This window comes from Triticum dicoccoides, chromosome 5A (genome assembly GCF_002162155.2).
Source record: "Triticum dicoccoides isolate Atlit2015 ecotype Zavitan chromosome 5A, WEW_v2.0, whole genome shotgun sequence".
NCBI classification, from domain to species: Eukaryota; Viridiplantae; Streptophyta; class Magnoliopsida; order Poales; family Poaceae; genus Triticum; species Triticum dicoccoides.
In genome coordinates this window covers 113,708,588-113,727,456 of record NC_041388.1, presented here as the reverse complement: position 1 = coordinate 113,727,456, position 18,869 = coordinate 113,708,588, and positions in this window count along the sequence as shown.

The following is an 18,869-nucleotide window of genomic DNA, read 5'->3' as shown; positions in this document are numbered from 1 at the left end:
AACCTTCCCCGCGCGTCGCCGCCGCCACACCCCACCTTCCCCGCACGTCGCCGCTGCCCCAACCCACCTTCCCTGCACGACGCCGCCACCCCAACTCACCCTCCCTGCGCGACGTCGCCGCCCAAGTGGATCCACGCCACTCCTTCGACACCTGGATGATGCCGCCGGCAGAGCTCTCAGGCGGAATCTGCATCCTCTCAGTCGCCCATCGCGAAGCTCGCCCCTCCATGACGCAGCCTCCTCTCGGTGGGGCTCCGCCGCCGCATCGCCAAAAACTGTTCAACGTCGCCTCCTTGGGCCGTTCAAGGACACATCCCCAGGCCGTTCAATGGTATTTTTGTGCTTCTCCTGAACTTCTCCCAGCCTCGAGGCGGCCTTTGCATAGCTCATCGTAGCCCCTGCATTTCCATGTTCCGATGCCAACTTGCGCTACCTACATCTTCACCCTACAGAAAAAAGCAATGCTAGATTTTAGCAATTACTTGCAGCAGTTCAATTTATGCTAGAGAAGAAGAAAACACAGCAAATAGTAGATGTTGTGTTTTGTGATTGTTGCACGCTTGCAGTAATTTAGAGGTGGGTTGAAAGAAAAAAATGTACCCAGATTACATAAATCATGCAATATACATTGAACAAAACTAGGTTGGCAACAATTTGTTTCTTGTTTGTAAATACCGGAATATGCTCAAACCAATTGCTTCTTGATTTTTGTCTCATTAAATTGTTTCCAGATGAAGTGAATGAGATCCTGCTCAAATACATAGTGTGTGCAGATTCATGTCATCATGCTAGTGTTCCTGCTCAAATTTTGTAACATGTGTTGATTTTATTTTCATGTTATCGTTCAGCTATTTTGCTCCTGTTACCTTGGTCCGAATTTGGCATAGACTGTTGCTTCATTCAATACTACAAACTCATGAAGTAATTGTTGTTATTACAGATCATCCCATAAAAATTGGTACCTCGGGGATCTCAGGGTCCAAGTTCGGGATGTATTTTAGTTCAGGAAGATTTGGCACGGGTTAGTTGTGGATGGATCATTTTTTTCTATCGGATAGGGGATTGACACTTTGTTCATGTGTATATGTGAATGAACCTTCTATGTATCAAAAACATTATTGTGTTGATTATAATGTGGCATGTACCTAAAAAATTCTTTTGGACCTTGATCGATTTGTGCAAAAGTTTTCTTCTTTCCACTCGCCTCCGGCCATCCCCTTCCCCACCTTCGTCTTAGACCAAAGATGATCTTCTCTCTGCCAGGGCATTGGCCTTCTTCCTTCTGCTCCTCCCTCCACCCCGCCCTGATGAAAAAACTACATTACACAGTGGTGTAGAACTGCCGGCATTACTCGTCCTATTTTTGCAGCAGCGGATCACACAATTTGAAGCAAGACTGAAGTCCAGAGTTCTCCATTTTAAAAAACCTAGAAGTTTAATTTTAAAACACGGAGCTCAAATTCGTCTTTCACCAAGTTTGCGTGTTCAAATGAAAAACTTGACAATAAAAGAGAAAAATAACATTCAAACAAACCAAAAACTTCGGTGAGATCAACAAGCAGATTTCATTCAATCTCTCACTTCAAAACACATGGAAAAATTACGAGCCGATCTGTCGGAGTAAATAACCATGGGTAGCCTAGCCGGCTCCCCCTGGCCCTTCTGAAAAAATTACGAGCCGATCTGGCCCTCAAGAATCCAAGACATGGGGCCGCCTTCCCCTTGCCGGCTGTCTCCCAGGCCGGCTATCGGAAGGCAACCCGACTTTAGCCCTCATGAAGAAAGCCGCGGGAGGGACGGCTCCGAGAAGCCGGCCACGAGAAGGCCGACTCCAAGAAGCCGGCTCCCACAAAGCGGTCAAGATCGTACCCTCGAAGTCTGCATCCACATAACGGCGATGTGACGGGGCGTGGCTACAGTAAAGCCTGCCACCTCCGAATCCCGGAGCACGCCTGGCACAGTGCGCCGTACGGGTGGCCATGACCCGTCCGGCGTGGCACTATTGCCACGTTGACCCTGATGTCATCCACGACGGGCTGCCAGCGCGGCCCACGGGCGGAGGGCCCCTTCGGGCAGAGAGACACCCGAAGGCGGCCAGGCCTCCCCCAGTCGGCCCAAGACAGAGCCGGCTCCCCACAACTGGCTTGCCACCTCCCTCGAAGGAGACGCCCCATTAAGGAGACAAGACGCGGTGAGGCTACAGCGATCACCCGCCGGACGGCGGCACTGTAGCCACGCCCACCTCGGCGAAGCCCTCGTCACCAAGATTGAGCAACAGTAACCAGCCACCGACAAGGCCCTAGACAGTGGGGCATGCCTGTCGACCAAGGAGCCGGCAGCCGGCGGGCCCCACCAGCCGGCGCAGAAGCCGGCGAGTGTAGACACAGACGGCTGGGCCCCACGCCCAGCCGGATTACCATTGTACCCCCGGGGGGTAGGCCTATATAAACCCCCCGGGACACCCATGCAAATGGTTGATCCCTGCTAGTTTTAGACACCACATAGGGAGGAGAAGAGAGCGAGCAGTGCCCTTCTTCCTCCTCTCGCCAAACAGCTCACGGAGCATCGTGTAGCTACTTGTTCATCTAGTGATCATGCGGAGACCCCGCAGAGCAGCAGTAGGGGTGTTATCTCCACGGAGAGCCCCGAAGCTGGGTAAGATTCGCCGGCGTGCATGTATTCGGCTCATCCCGCTTCCAGGCACCGGCGACGTCTTATTGGCTCCCACAATGATAAGCCACCCATTGGCATATGTCGCACCTACCACCCGATATTTGGCGCCCACCGTGGGGCCAGGTGCACCGTCGTCTGGAGACCTGTTCTGGACGGGAACCCTCTTCCTCCCCCGCGGGTGTAGCCAGCCCGACACGCCCGACGGCGCTTGCCACGACGCGCTGCAAGGCGTCACCAATATCTGCACAATGAGCCGCCTCGCCGATCTCCTCGACAAGACCCTCATCTCCGACGAGCTCGCCTCCGACGCGGGCACCGACCACCTCGTCAACCTCCTCGGCCAACTCCACGTCTCCGGCAAGCCTGCTGTGGACTTGGAGTCGGTTGGCTCCACCGATCCGATGCCTGTCGACTCCGACACGGCCTCACTCGACACTTTCCCCACCGACGTCATGATCTACAACGACCCGCTTCCCTGGGCCGATGGCTGCGACGTTGTCATCACCGAGGTGATGGTCATCGGCCACAGCGGCGCTTCTGACGAGAGCGCCCACGACGCCCCGCACGCGGCGGGCCACGACTTGTCCATCCCCCTCCCGGCCGATGCCGACACTGAAGCACTGGAGGCTCGCCGCCTCGCCCTCCTCGCGGAGGGCCGGAAGTTGGTTTCCATGAGACGCCTCGCTGAGGCCCACCGACGCGAAGCCGACTGCGCCGCCTTTGGCACGCCGCCCCCAGGCGGGCCCAGCCGGGCCGGCGTTGTCAGACAGCGCGGCGCTGTCGTCGCCGATACGCTAGGAGTCGACCGCCCAGTGTACGCCACTCCACTCGAGAACCTGCACGCCGCCCAGGCGGTCGTAGACGAGCTAGACGGACTGGGGGCCGAAGAACTCCCCCACATGACCCGACGCATCCAACAGCTAATCGATGCGTCCGCACAGCGGCACGAAGCCGACGCCCGCGCGGAAAGCCCTCCCCCGCACCGAGATCATGGCGCAACGTCCCGGACGCCGACTACGGGTAAAACCCGCGCGCGGCGCGAGAAAGAGCCGGCTGCCAGCCGAACCCGAATCTCCATCGAGCGAGACGCAGAAGGCCATCCCCGGACCGTGGAGTGGCAGGGCAACCCACCTCCGCCTCGGCCCCATGGAGAGAGATATCCCACCCCACCGCCTGTTGCGCATCTGACTCTCAGCGGCCGGCTAGGTCGCCGCGAAGGAGTCGGCGAGAACGACGCCCGCCATCGGATCAACCGCCTAGCGCGATCCCTAGCGCTAGAAGAAGAAGACAATGTCGGCCCGCCTTGCTTCGGCCCCCGCATCCACGACGAGCCTTTCCCCAAAGGGTTCTTGCTCCCAAGAGACACGCCCAAGTACAACGGCTCCGTGAAGCCGGAAGATTGGTTGATCGACTACTCCACGGCGGTTAGCATAGCCAATGGCAACAGGCGCGTTGCCGTGAAGTACGTGCCCCTCATGCTGCAGGGCACGGGGCGGACCTGGCTCAACAGCCTCAAGCCATATAGCATCAACAGCTGGCTAGACTTCACAGAAGCTTTCGTCCGCAACTTCACCAGCACCTACAAGCGGGCTCCCAAGCCCAGACAGCTCTCCTTGTGCGTACAAGGCCCCGCCGAGTCCACTCGCGACTACCTCACGCGTTGGGCCGAGCTCTGCAACTCTTGCGAAGGGGTGCACGAGGTGCAAGCCATAGAATACTTCACTGCCGGGTGCCGAGAAGGCACCCTCCTCAAGCACAAGCTCCTCTGCGACGAGCCGACTACCCTCGACGAGCTTCTGGTCATAGCGGATAAGTACGCCACCGCCGACTCTTCAATGAAGACCGAACTCCGGGTAGACGCGTCCGGGAAGGTACTCAACCCGGCGCCCAAGACGCCGGCTGGGGACTCCGACCGACGCCCACACCAGAACGGCCACAAGCGCAAGGGCCCCGTGCCGCCTTCCGCCAGTCAGCAGGTGGCCACAGTCGAAGACGAGCGGCCCGAAGGGCGGCCCGCGCCCAAGAAACCCAAGGGCGGCAAGACGGCTTGGCAGCCGGCCTTCTCCTACGAGCAGACTCTCGACGCCCCATGCAAGTTCCACAGCGGCACGCAGCCGTCCAACCACACAACCCGGAAGTGCCACTGGCTCACCCGAATCTCCAAAGGCGAAGGGCTCACGCCGCCTCCGCCTGCCGGTCCGCCGCCTCCGGCTCCGCAGCCGTCGGCCGCTCGGCCCGCAGTCGGAGCCGTGCACGATGAGTTCCCCGACGAGCATGCCGCCTATGTCATTTTTACAAGCCAGCCCGAAGACCGGCGCAGCAAACACCAAGAGCACCAAGAAGTCAGCATGGTCGCTGCCAACCCCGCCGAGCACATGCACTGGTCAGAAAAACCTATCAGCTGGAGCCGGGCCGACCACCCAGAGGTGATGCCATCTCCCGGCTCTTATGCGTTGGTTTTGGATGCCACCCTTGCAACGGATAGACGCGCCGCCCGTTTCTCCCGCGTGCTGATAGACGACGGGAGTAGCATCAACATCCTGTACCGTGACACCCTGGAGAATCTGAATGTCAAGACGAAGCAACTCATGCTACTCGGACTGTGTTCCATGGCATCATACCCGGCCTGTCCTGCGCCCCCATTGGCAAGATCAAGATTGATGTACTTTTTGGGGACAAGGAGCATTTCCGCCGGGAAGCGATCTGGTTTGAAGTGGTGGACCTGGAGAGCCCCTACCATGCATTGCTTGGCTGACCCGCCTTGGCCAGGTTCATGGCAGTTCCCCACTATGCATACCTCAAGATGAGGATGCCGAGCACCAAGGGCGTCATCACCATAGCCGGCAATTACAAGAAGTCCTCCGAGTGCGCAGCAGCCAGCAGCCGGCTGGCCGAGTCCCTTGTGATTGCCGAAGAAAAGAAGATGTTGGACCGAGTCGTGGCCATGGCCGGCAAACAGTCGGCCTTGTCCCCTGATCCCAAGGAGCATGATGCTCAAGGATCTTTCCAGCCGGCCCAGGAGACGAAGAAGATACCTCTTGACCCCGAGCGTCCAGAGAGGTTTGCCGTCATCGGGGCAAACCTAAACAGCAAATAGGAAGGCGAGCTCGTCGATTTCCTCCGTGAGAATCAGGACATCTTTGCATGGTCCCCCAAGAACATGCCGGGTGTTCCGAAGGAATTTGCCGAGCACAAACTACACGTCCGAGAAGACGCAAAACCAGTCAAACAACCCCTCCGCCGACTGTCGGAGGAGAAGAGAAGGATTGTGGGAGAGGAGATAGCCCGGCTTCTGGCAGCCGGCTTCATTATGGAAGTTTTCTTTCCAGAGTGGCTCGCCAACCTGGTCCTCGTGCTAAAGAAGAATAACAAGTGGCGCATGTGCATAGACTACACGAGCCTCAACAAGGCCTGCCCCAAAGATCCCTTTGCCCTGCCAAGGATTGATCAAGTGATAGACTCCACGTCCGGATGCGAGCTATTGAGTTTCTTGGATGCTTACTCAGGGTACCACCAGATAAAGTTAGATCCGGCAGACCGCCTGAAGACCGCCTTCATCACGCCATTCGGAGCCTTTTGCTACCCGACTATGACATTCGGCTTGAGAAATACCGGTGCCACTTTTCAGCGTTGCATGCAGAAGTGCCTCCTCAAGCAGCTCGGCAGAAACGCCCACGTCTACGTAGACGACATTGTGGTGAAGACGAAGAAGCGCGGCACCTTGCTAGAAGACCTCAAGGAAACATTTGAGAACCTGCGCCGGTTCCAAATCAAGCTCAACCCCGATAAATGCGTGTTCGGAGTGCCAGCCGGCCAGCTCCTAGGCTTCCTGGTCTCCGAACGCGGCATCGAATGCAACCCAGTAAAGATCAAGGCCATTGAGAGAATGGTGATTCCCACCAAACTTCGAGACGTCCAGAAGTTTACCGGATGCTTGGCCTCCCTGAACCGCTTCATCAGCCGGCTCGGAGAGAAAGCTCTTCCCCTCTACCGCCTCATGAAGAAGACCAACCACTTCGAGTGGAATGACCAAGCCGACCAAGCTTTTCACGAGCTGAAGAAGATGCTGGCCACGCCGCCTGTCCTGGCAGCGCCGACTAAGAAAGAGTCCATGCTCCTCTACATTGCTGCAACCAGCCGGGTGGTCAGCACCGTCATCGTAGTCCAACGCCCAGAAGAGGGCCGAGCCTAGCCGGTCCAGAGGCCGGTGTACTATTTGAGCAAGGTGCTGTCTACCTCGAAGCAGAACTACCCGCACTACCAGAAGATGTGCTACGGCGTGTACTTCACCGCCAAGAAGCTGAAGCCCTACTTCCAAGAGCATCCCATCACAGTTGTATGCACCGCCCGCTGGCCGAGATCATAGGCAGCCGGGATGCATCCGGTCGGGTGGCGAAATGGGCCATCGAGCTGGCCCCTTACACGATCTTCTACCAGCCTCGCACCACCATCAAGTCCCAAGCATTGGCCGACTTCCTCGTCGACTGGGCCGAGACCCAGTACCTACCGCCAGCTCCCGACTCCACTCATTTGCGCATGCACTTTGATGGGTCCAAGATGCGCACCGGCTTGGGAGCCGGCGTCATCCTCACCTCTCCCAAAGGCGACAAGCTCAGATACACACTGCAAATTCACTTTTCCGCCTCCAACAACGTGGCCGAGTACGAGGCGCTCATACACGGGCTCCAGCTTGCCAAAGAACTCGGCATTCGCCGGATCCTATGTTATGGCGACTCGGACTTGGTGGTCCAGCAATCATCCGGCGACTGGGACGCCAAGGACGCAAATATGGCAAGCTACCGCTTCCTCGTTCAGCAGATCAGTGGGTATTTTGAAGGATGCGAGTTCCTCCACGTACCACAAGCCGACAACGAGCCAGCTGATGCCCTGGCTCGAATAGGCTCCACTCGGCAAGCAATACCAACCGGTGTCTCTCTACAACGCCTCCTCAAGCCGTCTATCAAGCCGTCTCCAGAGTCCGATTCCATCTTTGTACCGCCCGACCCCGATACAGCCGGGCCCGGCTCAAAGAACCAAGAAGGTGACCCGGGGACTTCGATAGTCGGCCAGGGGACATCAGCAGGCGGCTCGGGAACTTCCGTAGTTACGCCCGACCCGGGGACTGCCACACCCGGCTCGGGGACTGCGGTAGTCGGCCCAGAGACTGCACCAACACAACAGGCGGCGGCCGACTCCAGCATTTCACCACCCAGCCCGCCCGCCCTGGTCGCAGTAGCCGTGTTGGCAATAGAAGAAGTCACAGCTCCATCATGGGCTCAGTCCATCCTCAACTTCCTAATAAACCAAGATCTGCCGGCTGACAAAACAGAGGCAAGACAAGTCCAACGCCGAGCCGGAGCATACACAATCGTCAACAGAGAACTCGTCAAGCGTAGTGTCACTGGAGTCCTCCAGCGATGCGTCAAGCAAGAGAAGGGCATTGCAATCCTTAGAGACATCCACCAAGGAGAATGCGGCCACCATGCGGCCTCAAGATCACTCGTCGCCAAAGCTTTCCGCCATGGTTTCTTTTGGCCGACTGCTTTGGATGACGCCAAGGGGTTAGTTAAACATTGCAAAGGATGCCAACTCTTCAGCTCCAAGAAACACATGCCGGCTTCGGCACTCAAGACCATTCCCCTCACTTGGCCCTTCGCCGTTTGGGGACTGGACATGGTGGGCCCATTCAAGACGGCGCGCGGTGGCATGACACATCTGCTTGTCGTTGTGGACAAATTCACCAAATGGATTGAGGCGAAGCCGATCAAGAAGCTGAATGGGCCGACTGCCGTGACATTTATCGCAGATATAACAACTCGGTACGGCGTGCCACACAGCATCATCACCGACAATGGCACGAATTTCGCCAAGGGAGCCTTGGCACGTTTCTGCGCGACGCAAGGCATCCAGTTGGACTTAGCGTCCGTTGCCCACCCGCAGTCAAACGGCCAGGTCGAGCGAGCCAACGGCCTCATCCTTTCCGGCATCAAGCCCCGACTGGTCGTACCACTGGAGCGTTCAGCCGGCTGTTGGCTCGATGAGCTGTCGGCCATCCTGTGGAGTCTGCGCACTACCCCAAACAAGTCAACCGGCTTCACTCCTTTCTTCCTCGTGTATGGTGCCGAGGCGGTCATCCCAACTGACATCGAGTTCGACTTGCCTCGGATAACCATGTACACGGAAACAGAGGCCAAGGAAGCATGGGAAGACGGCGTCGACCTGCTGGAAGAAGGTCGGCTGTTAGCCCTCAGCCGGTCCGCCATCTATCAGCAGGGCCTGCGCCGCTACCACAGCCGGAAGGTCAAGCCAAGATCCTTCCAAGAGGGCGATCTTGTGCTCCGGCTGATCCAGCGAACAGCCGGCCAGCACAAGCTCTCGGCCCCTTGGGAGGGCCCCTTCGTCATCAGCAGAGCTTTAGGCAATGACTCCTACTACCTGATCGACGCGCAGAAGCCAAAGGCACGAAAGAGAGACGACTCCGGCAAGGAGTCGGAACAACCATGGAACGCCAACCTCCTCCGAAGATTTTACAGTTGAAATGCAGTATGTATCACGCTAACTTTTGTACTAAGTACGAGAAAATAGGCCCCCCAAGGAGAGCTCGGGGACTGCCATCTTTTATCTATGGATGAAGAGTATCATGCTTATGACCTTGTCATTACATTCACTTTTTCCGTCCGGCACCGGGTTCGACTAGTCGGCCCGGGGACTGGCCGCCTGGAGTTATATTAGAAGTCCTGCCCACAGTCAGACAAGTAGTGTGCCGGCTCCCAAGCCTTCTCTTGCCAAAAGTCGCAATCGAAGAACCGGTTGTCCGGCTGGCAAGAGTTAAAGGCAGGAAAGGACGCCCACACGAAAAACGGCTAGGGACTAACGGACTAATATAACAAAAGCCGGTTTTTCTCCCACCACCGACCGACTACCAGAGTAGTCGGCCGGCCGGCTTCCATTCACCTCGCTTCAATCTAAGAAAGCTCGAGTACTTGCCTTCCCAAAAGGGGAAGGCGGCAAAGGAAACAACCTAAGGATAAAAAGCATACACGAATGGAAACCAAACACGCACACAATAATATTTACATAAAAGACCTTCAAAAGGCCAGCATTCAACATAGTTCGAATACACCCCCAGTGGGTGGAACTGCGCAAGTTTAATAAAATTGTTCAAAAGGCAACAAGCAGGAAAAAACAAGGACGGCAGATTAAGCCAAGGGAGCGGCTGGCGAGTCGGGCAGGTCGGTAGAGACGGCAGTGCCGGCTGGAGGAGTGGCCGGCTGGCGAATCTCGGCATGATCACCGCCTCCCGCAGAGGGCGCGCTAGCACGCGCCTCGTTGCTGGAGGCACGATCAGGCTGAGGCTGGCTGGCCGCTTCACCGGTCGGCTCAACGTCTTCGCCTTCCTCTCCTTCGTCGTCTTCGCCTTCATCGCTGGAGGCGATCTCCTCTGCCGAGTCTTCACCCGCTGTCGGGTCCAGCCCGAACCACTCCTCCGGCTGGGCAACGCCGTCGTCATTTATTTCAGGAGCGAAGACGCTGATGTCAGTGCACTCGGCGACCGTCGAAGCGCGCTGAGCGATAGCCGGCCGCACCTCCTCCATCTCTTCGTCGGCCTCCAGCCGCCAGGTGCACAGCTGGTCTAGGTTCAACCCTGGATACCAGGCTCGGACGAACTCCAACGCCCGCCCAGCTCCAAGCCGGGCTGCCGATGCCTTCCAGGCCTCGAAGCGGCCAACCACAACCTTCAGCCAGTCGGCAGTCTGACTCGGGATGCGGGGAATCGTCTCGCTTGGCCAGAGGGCGGCCAACACCTGCGCCCCGGCGCGCTGGAGGCGGCGGAGCATACGGTGAGCCGGCTGCAGCCGGGCTTGGACCGCCAGGAGTTGCTCCTCAAGCGTCCGGCTCGCGTCCGGCGCGATTTCAGCCCCTGCCTGCCGGCGCGCCTCGCGATGGGCCTCGATGATTTGGGTGGCGAAGACAGAGTAGCCGGGAAAATAGTCTGCACAGAGAACAAAAAGCAGCACAAGTCAGAACACAAATCAGGGATCAAGGGGTAAGCAAGGAGTGAAGAAGGCGGCTTACCATCGATCAGATCCTCGATACGACTGAAGCCCTCGCTCAGTGCCTGCTTCGCTTCAGCCCAAACCGCCGCTTCGGTCTCGAACTCGGCCTTCAGGGCGTCCTTGCTGTCCTGCGCCTTCTTCAGGGCCGCCTTGTGGCTCTCCTCCTGGTCGGCCAACTTCTTGGCCAGGCGGTCACGCTCCAAGACCAAGGCGTTGTACTCGGCTTCCTTAGCATGAAGGGCGGCCTGGGCCCCGCTGAGCTGCCCCCTCAAGTCAGCATTGGCTCCTGCAAGCATGAAGATAAAGGAAAAATTAATAAGGAAGAAGTCATCAAGGAAGATCCGACCCGGCTGCTCAGCAGTCGGCCCGAATCTCGGGGACTACACCCAGTGGGTGCGCTGACGCGCCCCCACAGGAGATGAACGAAACAAAGCACGCACTCCGGCAGCTGGTCAGGTCCTCGGTTCTCCGGCCCAGCTCCTGAGCCTGGGAGTTGAAGGCGGCAGCGCGGAGGTTATGATACTCCTGGAAGATTATACAGGAGGCAAGGATAAGTTAAGTTGTCAGGACCTAGTAAGTTCCAAGCCGCCTGCGCAGCAGCCGACTCGGAACTCGGGGACTACACCCAGTGGGTGCGCTGACGCGCCCCCACGAAAGAAATCAAAAGAGCAAAACAACCAAGGTCAGAAGACTTACCCGGATGACGGCCCGCGTCGCGAGGAACTCTTGGGTGTATCTCTGCAGCGAGGCGGCTTGGGCTTGCAGCCGGTTCCGGACCTCCTGGGCCGCCGCGTTCAGCTCGCCCGTCCCTCCGCTGGGAGTCCACTCGGACGTGCTGACGCTGGCCGCCTCCAGGTCCTCCGTCGTCTGGCTGGCGCCCGCAGCTCGATGCGGCTTCGGCACCGAGGTGCCTCCCCCTGCGCGTCGGCGCAATGTCGGCTGCACCTCGAGGCCGGCTCCTGCCTCCGACTCGCCCCCGGCCGGCTGCTCTGGCGCTGCGGCTGATTGGCCACTTTGGCCCGCTCCAATCGGCGCCGTCTGTGGTGCCCCCTCCATGGAGACCACGTGGTCCTCCCTCTTCTCCATCACCGGCGGGTCTTGGTCGACCTCCTCCGACGGGGGCACGGGGATGTCGGGGGCCACGGCGCGGAGGGGAACGACGAGTAGCGGAGGCTGGTTGCGCGAGGCCTCTGCTTCCGTCTCCACGGCTGCCGCCTCCGCCCGGGTCTTGGCCGCCGCATCGGCCTGCTCCTTCGCTGCCTGGGCGGTCCTTCGCTCCGCCGCCTCCCGCTCCTCCCGCGCCTCCCGTGCGTTCCGCTCCGTGGCCTCCCTAAGGTTGGCACGGGGAACCACGCGACGGGAGCCTGAAGACCCTCCAGTCGGCCCGACTACGGAGCCGCCAGGACCCCGCTCAAGGGAAAGCGGTGCCCTGTCCAGCGAGCAAAGAAAGGTTTAGAAGAGCTTCGGTCGAAAAGGACAACAATAAAAAAAATATGCAAGACATTCGATGACTTACGCCGAGATCGCCTGCGGTTGTTTCACCGCCTTGCGAAAGCGGGCCGCCTTCACGGCCGCCTCATCCCGCTTGGTGGCCACCGTGGAAGCCTTGGATTTCTTCGGCCGGCTGTCGAAGAAGGTCGACGCGGCCCGGCGCTTCTGCGCGCCGCCACGGGTAGCCGGCGCGGCAGACGAACCCGCGCCTTGATGATCAAGCACCGGCTGGCGGTGCGGGGCGGCTTCGACCTCATCGTCATCCGGCCAGTCCTAGAAGCCTGCTCCGGGCCCCGCGCCTCCTGCCTCATCGCCGTCCCCCATGATGGCGTCTTCCATGGCGGCCGCTCCCAGGTCCGGGTCGTTGGCGTCGTCCACCGCGCGGTCGGGAAGGAGCTGGCGCTCTACCCCTGCGGCCCCGGCTGTCGGCGGAAGAAGAGGGTTCTGCTAAGGGCAAACCAACTAATCAGAGGTCGGCTATCATGAGGCCGGCTACAAAAAGGAAGAAAAGAAGAAAAACTTACAACAGGCGGAGGGTTGGCGCGAGAATACGGCTCCTTGCCGTATCGCCAATCCTCGGCGAGCTTGCAGTTGGAGATGTAGTTCACCATGTAAGACACCTCTGCATGAGGCATCTCCCTGGTGCTCAGCCGGCACGGGTCGAAGCGGCCGCTCATCTGGCAAATCATGTGAGGCCGGCCTTGGAGCGGGAGTACTCGGCGCTCCACGAAGGCGGCCACCAAGTCGGCTCCAGTCAGGCCCTCCGACTGGATCATCACCCGGAGCCGGGAGACGGCTGCGTTCCCGGCCTAAGACAGCGACCTGGCCCGGTAGCTCCATGAAGGTTGCCTCCCAGCCGGCGGGCCGGCTACGTAAGCCGGCAGGTTGACGTAGTCGCCTTGCGGGGCGACGTTCCTCATGTAAAAGTAGGACTTCTGCCAGAGCTTCACCGACTGGATCAGCGGGATGGGCGGGAACGGATTGTTCTCGCTCGCCCGCCTCATGGCAATGAAGGCTCCGCAGGGGGCGGGCACGCCCGCGACGACGGTGCCGAGCTTGCTCTGGAAGAATTCCCCCCAGAGCTCGAGCGTGGGGAGAACCCCAAGAAAGCCCTCACACAGGGTGACGAAAGCCGACAGCAGCATCACCGCGTTGGGCATGAGGTGATGCGGCTGGAGGTGGTAGAATTCAAGGAAGGCTCGAAGGAATCCGCTCGCCGAGAGGCCGAAGCCGCGCAGGCAGTGCGAGCGGAAGATCACCCGCTCGCCCTCCTCCGGTGCCGGGGAAATCTCCCTCGCCGGTGCTTGACGAACCCGCACGAAGTTCTCACCCGGCAGGCGCCGCGTCCGGCGGAGGAACTCGACGTGGTCCTCGTGGACGTTCGAGCTGTCCCACGAGCTCGACAGCGCCATGGGAGCGACGCGACGAGGAGCGAGACGATGCGACGGTGGAGGCGCGCACGACCCCGCTACGGCGGGACCAAAGGACCTAAGAGGTCCGACGGCGAAACGGCGCGGCAAAGGGTTGCTGCGGTGGCAGAAAGAAGAAGAAGGAAGACGAGAAGGGGCGGAGCGGGGGAGAACGTGCGAGCCTCTGCCGCTCCCCCTCCTCCCCCTACTTATAGACCCACGCGGCGGAGCCGAGGGGGCGTGGCGTGGGGGAATGTGGGGATCAACTGCGCCCACTCCCCCACGTCCCGCGATTATTGTGCCCTGATGGCGTAATAAAACCGCCGCGGGAAAGCAAGCGGTCCGCGTGGGCCGCAGAAGATCCGCGCTCGGGCCGAGGCCTAGGAGTGGCGGGCCCGGGCCTGCGGCGGCGTCCCGTCGCGCGCGTGCACTGGCAGGATCTCCTTGCCACGTGGCCCGCGGGATGGCGTGCGGTCAGCTCGCAGGCCGACCCGCGTTCCCGCCAACAAGAAACGGGGCTTCCCGAAGACGACGCGCACAAGCATAGCTGGCCCCTCAGGATAGGAAGCTGACCGAGCTTTTCGTCCTTTTGTCAGCCTCGAAGCTCGATCAGCTTCAGGGACTACTGTCGGAGTAAATAACCATGGGTAGCCTAGCCGGCTCCCCCTGGCCCTTCTGAAAAAATTACGAGCCGATCCGGCCCTCAAGAATCCAAGACATGGGGCCGCCTTCCCCTTGCCGGCTGTCTCCCAGGCCGGCTATCGGAAGGCAACCCGACTTTAGCCCTCATGAAGAAAGCCGCGGGAGGGCCGGCTCCGAGAAGCCGGCCACGAGAAGGCCGACTCCAAGAAGCCGGCTCCCACAAAGCGGTCAAGATCGTACCCTCGAAGTCTGCATCCACATAACGGCGATGTGACGGGACGTGGCTACAATAAAGCCTGCCACCCCCGAATCCCGGAGCACGCCTGGCATAGTGCGTCGTACGGGTGGCCATGACCCGTCCGGCGCGGCACTGTTGCCACGTTGACCCTGATGTCATCCACGACGGGCTGCCAGGGCGGCCCACGGGCGGAGGGCCCCTTCGGGCAGAGAGACACCCGAAGGCGGCCAGGCCTCCCCCAGTCGGCCCAAGACAGAGCCGGCTCCCCACAACCGGCTTGCCACCTCCCTCGAAGGAGACGCCCCATTAAGGAGACAAGACATGGTGAGGCTACAGCGATCACCCGTCGGACGGCGGCACTGTAGCCACGCCCACCTCGGCGAAGCCCTCATCACCAGGATTGAGCAACAGTAACCAGCCACCGACAAGGCCCTGGACAATGGGGCCTGCCTGTCGACCAAGGAGCTGGCAGCCGGTGGGCCCCAGCAGCCGGCGCAGAAGCCGACGAGTGTAGACACAGACGGCTGGGCCCCACGCCCTGCCGGATTACCATTGTACCCCCGGGGGTAGGCCTATATAAACCCCCCGGGACACCCATGCAAAGGGTTGATCCCTGCTAGTTTTAGACACCACATAGGGAGGAGAAGAGAGCGAGCAGTGCCCTTCTTCCTCCTCTCGCCAAACAGCTCACGGAGCATCGTGTAGCTACTTGTTCATCTAGTGATCATGCGGAGACCCCGCAGAGCAGCAGTAGGGGTGTTATCTCCACAGAGAGCCCCGAAGCTGGGTAAGATTCGCCGGCGTGCATGTCTTCGCCTCATCCCGCTTCCAGGCACCGGCGACGTCTTATTGGCTCCCACAATGATAAGCCATCCGTTGGCATATGTCGCACCTACCACCTGACAAAAACCATGTAAAAATTATGCGAGAAGTTCATCATTAAAAAAAGACGAAGTTCAAATGAGAACAAAAGGAAGAAAAATATCACTAGTGAGCACGCCTTCGTGCCTGTCATTGCATACTCCCGCATGATGAAGATGGTCGTGTGACCCTCTTTCCCAAATGGATTTTCCCTGTTTTCAAAAATAACCTATAGGTCGAAATTTAACTAATGGATAAGTTCATTGTTTATTTCAGAAACCAAGAAGTTCAATTATAAAAAATGAGAAGTTCAAAAAATACAAATGTAGAAGCTCAAAAATAATAATGGAGGAAGAAGTTCAAAAAAATCAAATTTAAAGAACATTTCAAAAATAATATATAAATGATTTTCCCTGTTTAAAAAATTAGAAGTTCAAATTAAAATAACAGAGTGGTTTGATGTTTATAAAAAAATAGAATTTTCCCGTTACTGACCAACAACTAAGAAGTTCAAATTTTAAAAATGGTGAAGTTCAATGCCTATAAAAAATTCGGATTTTTCACAGTATTAAAAAAATAAAACCAAGAAGTTCAGAATTTTAAAACAAAGAGGTTCAAAAAACTCTATTTTCCTCGTTAGTAAAGAATAAAACTAAGAAGTTCAGAATTTTAAAACAAAGAGGTTCAAAAAACTCGATTTTCCTCGTTAGTAAAGAATAAAACTAAGAAGTTCAAATTAAAATAACTGAGAAGTTCAAAGTTGATAAAAACCTCACATTCTCGTTCTAAAGTATAACTAATAAGTTCAAACTAAAATAAGGGAACAACAACAAAAGGTTTTAAAAAGATTTTCCCTGTTTTTTTAATTCAGATTTTCCCCGATAAGATTAAACCAAGAAGTTCAATTTGGAAAAACAGAGAAATTCAATGTACAATAAAAACTAAGTTTTTCTCGTTACTGAAGAATAAAACCAAGAAGTTCAATTTAAAAACGTGGAGAAGTTTGATATTTAATTAAAAACTTGAATTTTTTTGGTTACTAAAGAATAAAACAAATAACTTCAATTCAAAATAAGTAAGAAGTTTGATGTTTCTAACAAAACTACAATTTTCATATTTCGAAAAATACATAAAGTAAATTCAAATAAAAAGTTAGAGTGGTTCGATATAGAAGTTTGATGATTATAGAAAAACTCAGATTTTCCTCGTTATTAAAGAATGGAAACAAGAAGTTCAAAAATAAAAAAACAAGAAGTTCAAATTTTGTAAATAGAGCGCTTCAAAATTCATAAAAAAGATTAAGAAATAAACCAGGAAGTCCATATTAAAAAGATGGAGAAGTTCGATGATTATAAAAAAACTCAAATTTTCCTCGTTATTAAAGAATGAAAACAAGAAGTTCAAAAATAAAATAACAAGAAGTTCAAATTTTGTAAATAGAGCGCTTCAAAATTCATAAAAAAGATTAAGAAATAAACCAGGAAGTCCATAATAAAAAGATGGAGGAGTTCGATGATTATAAAAAACTCAAATTTTCCTCGTTATTAAAGAATGAAAACAAGAAGTTCAAAAATAAAATAGCGAGAAGTTCAACATTTAAAAATAGGGTGCTTCAAAATTCATAAAAAAGGATTAAGAAATTTAGATTAATATTCATAAAAAAACTCAGATATTTTCACGTAACCGAGAGAAGTTCAGATTAATAACTGTCAGAAGTTCACGTACTACATGGTGTGCATTTTGTATTAAAAAATAAAAAAGCAAAGGCTAAAAGTTTTTTGTTGTTGTAAGTTCAAGGTCGGAGAAAGTTAAAAAAATTATTGTGAAATAGGTTTGTACAAAAGGAATATGATTTGTGTAACACCGACGAATGGATGACAAAATTACAAACGAAAATACACCACAAAAGTTCAACGTGAAAACAGCAGAAAGTTCGACTACTATAGTGAATGAATTTGAGATGAAAAACTTTCAAAATCGTCGCGAGTATGAAACAATGATCAACACGGGAAAGTTGCGTGTTTACAGCAGCTTTCCATCGGTATATCAAGTGCTCAATTCCAGTGACTGGGATGGAGTGCTACGAGCAGTGGATGAAGATCTACGAGCAAAAAAATCACGTGAAAAACAGAGTGAAGTTCAGGTACACATGCCGAGAAGGTCAGGTTCTTCATGCGGTGCATTTTCGAAGAATCTGTTTCGAAATAAAGGCAGAACGAGTGATCTCGCCGTTTTCGAAATTACATAAAACGGCTAGGAATCAGAGAAAACCATCAACATGAAAAAGTTTCGCATTTTCCGTAGCTTTTCAGCGGTATATTAAATTGCCTCATTCCGATAAACTTTGTATAAATTACGGCAAAAATACATTTTTAGCCATTTTCAAAACTAACATAAAACCGTAATGAATTAGGAGAAAAAATATATAAAAAAAGTTTCGCATTTCTTCAAGCTTTCCAACGCCATATCATTTGATGCATTTGGACGTACGGTTAAAAAATTAGCTCAAAAATACGAACTCGGTGGAAGTTGTATCGTTTTCTAAATTACTTTTAAACTGTTCAAAATTAGAGAAAACTTTTAACATGAAGAAGTAGTGCATTTTCATAAGCTTTCCAACACCATATTATTTGCCTCAATTGGATTAGCCGCTTAGAAATGGCATCGAAAAAACGAACTCGGCTGTTCAGTTTGTGAAATTCTACGATTTTCTGAATTACTCTTTAACCGCAGGGAATTAGAGAAAACTTTCAACATATGGAAGGAGCGGTTTTGCAGCAGCTTTCCAACGCCATATTATTTGCCTCATTCCGATAAACGATTTAAAAATGCAATCGAAAATACGATTCACGTTTTTTGTGTGAAGAAAAAACGGTTTTCAAAACTGCTCTTAAACCGCTTACATTTTGTCAAAAATTTAACTTGGGTCATGATACTGATCTCCATAGCTTTCCAACGATATATCAGAAGCCCCATTTGGACACCTTTTAGCTAAAGTTCAACCTAGTACTCGGGGAAGGTCAGGCGCGTTACTTGGGAAGTTCATGTTGTGATCAGAATATTATTCTAATCCCATGATCAGAATAGTGTTTATGTATGTGTATATATATATAGTGTTACTATTCATCACCCAGGGTGCAGAATAAGTTATTCTTCACCCGAGGTAATCTTACGATCATTTCATAATTAAACTACGCTTGGAATTCAAATAGTTACACTTCTATTGATTCACTACGTAAAATTTGACATAAGAAAATAAAAATATAGATCATAAGACAAGAAAATTTACAGTTTATGTGTATTTCAGACTATGTTTTTACGTTTATAATTTTACATAACATAAAATATTTTTTACGGTGATTATATATTTTCTTACGGTCCCTTTTTGCGTCGAAAATAAGACAAAACTTACGGAACGTAAAATTACGGTGCATTGATGGTAAAATATAGGGGGAGGGGGAATAACTATTCCTCATCCGGAATGACGAATAGCGATAT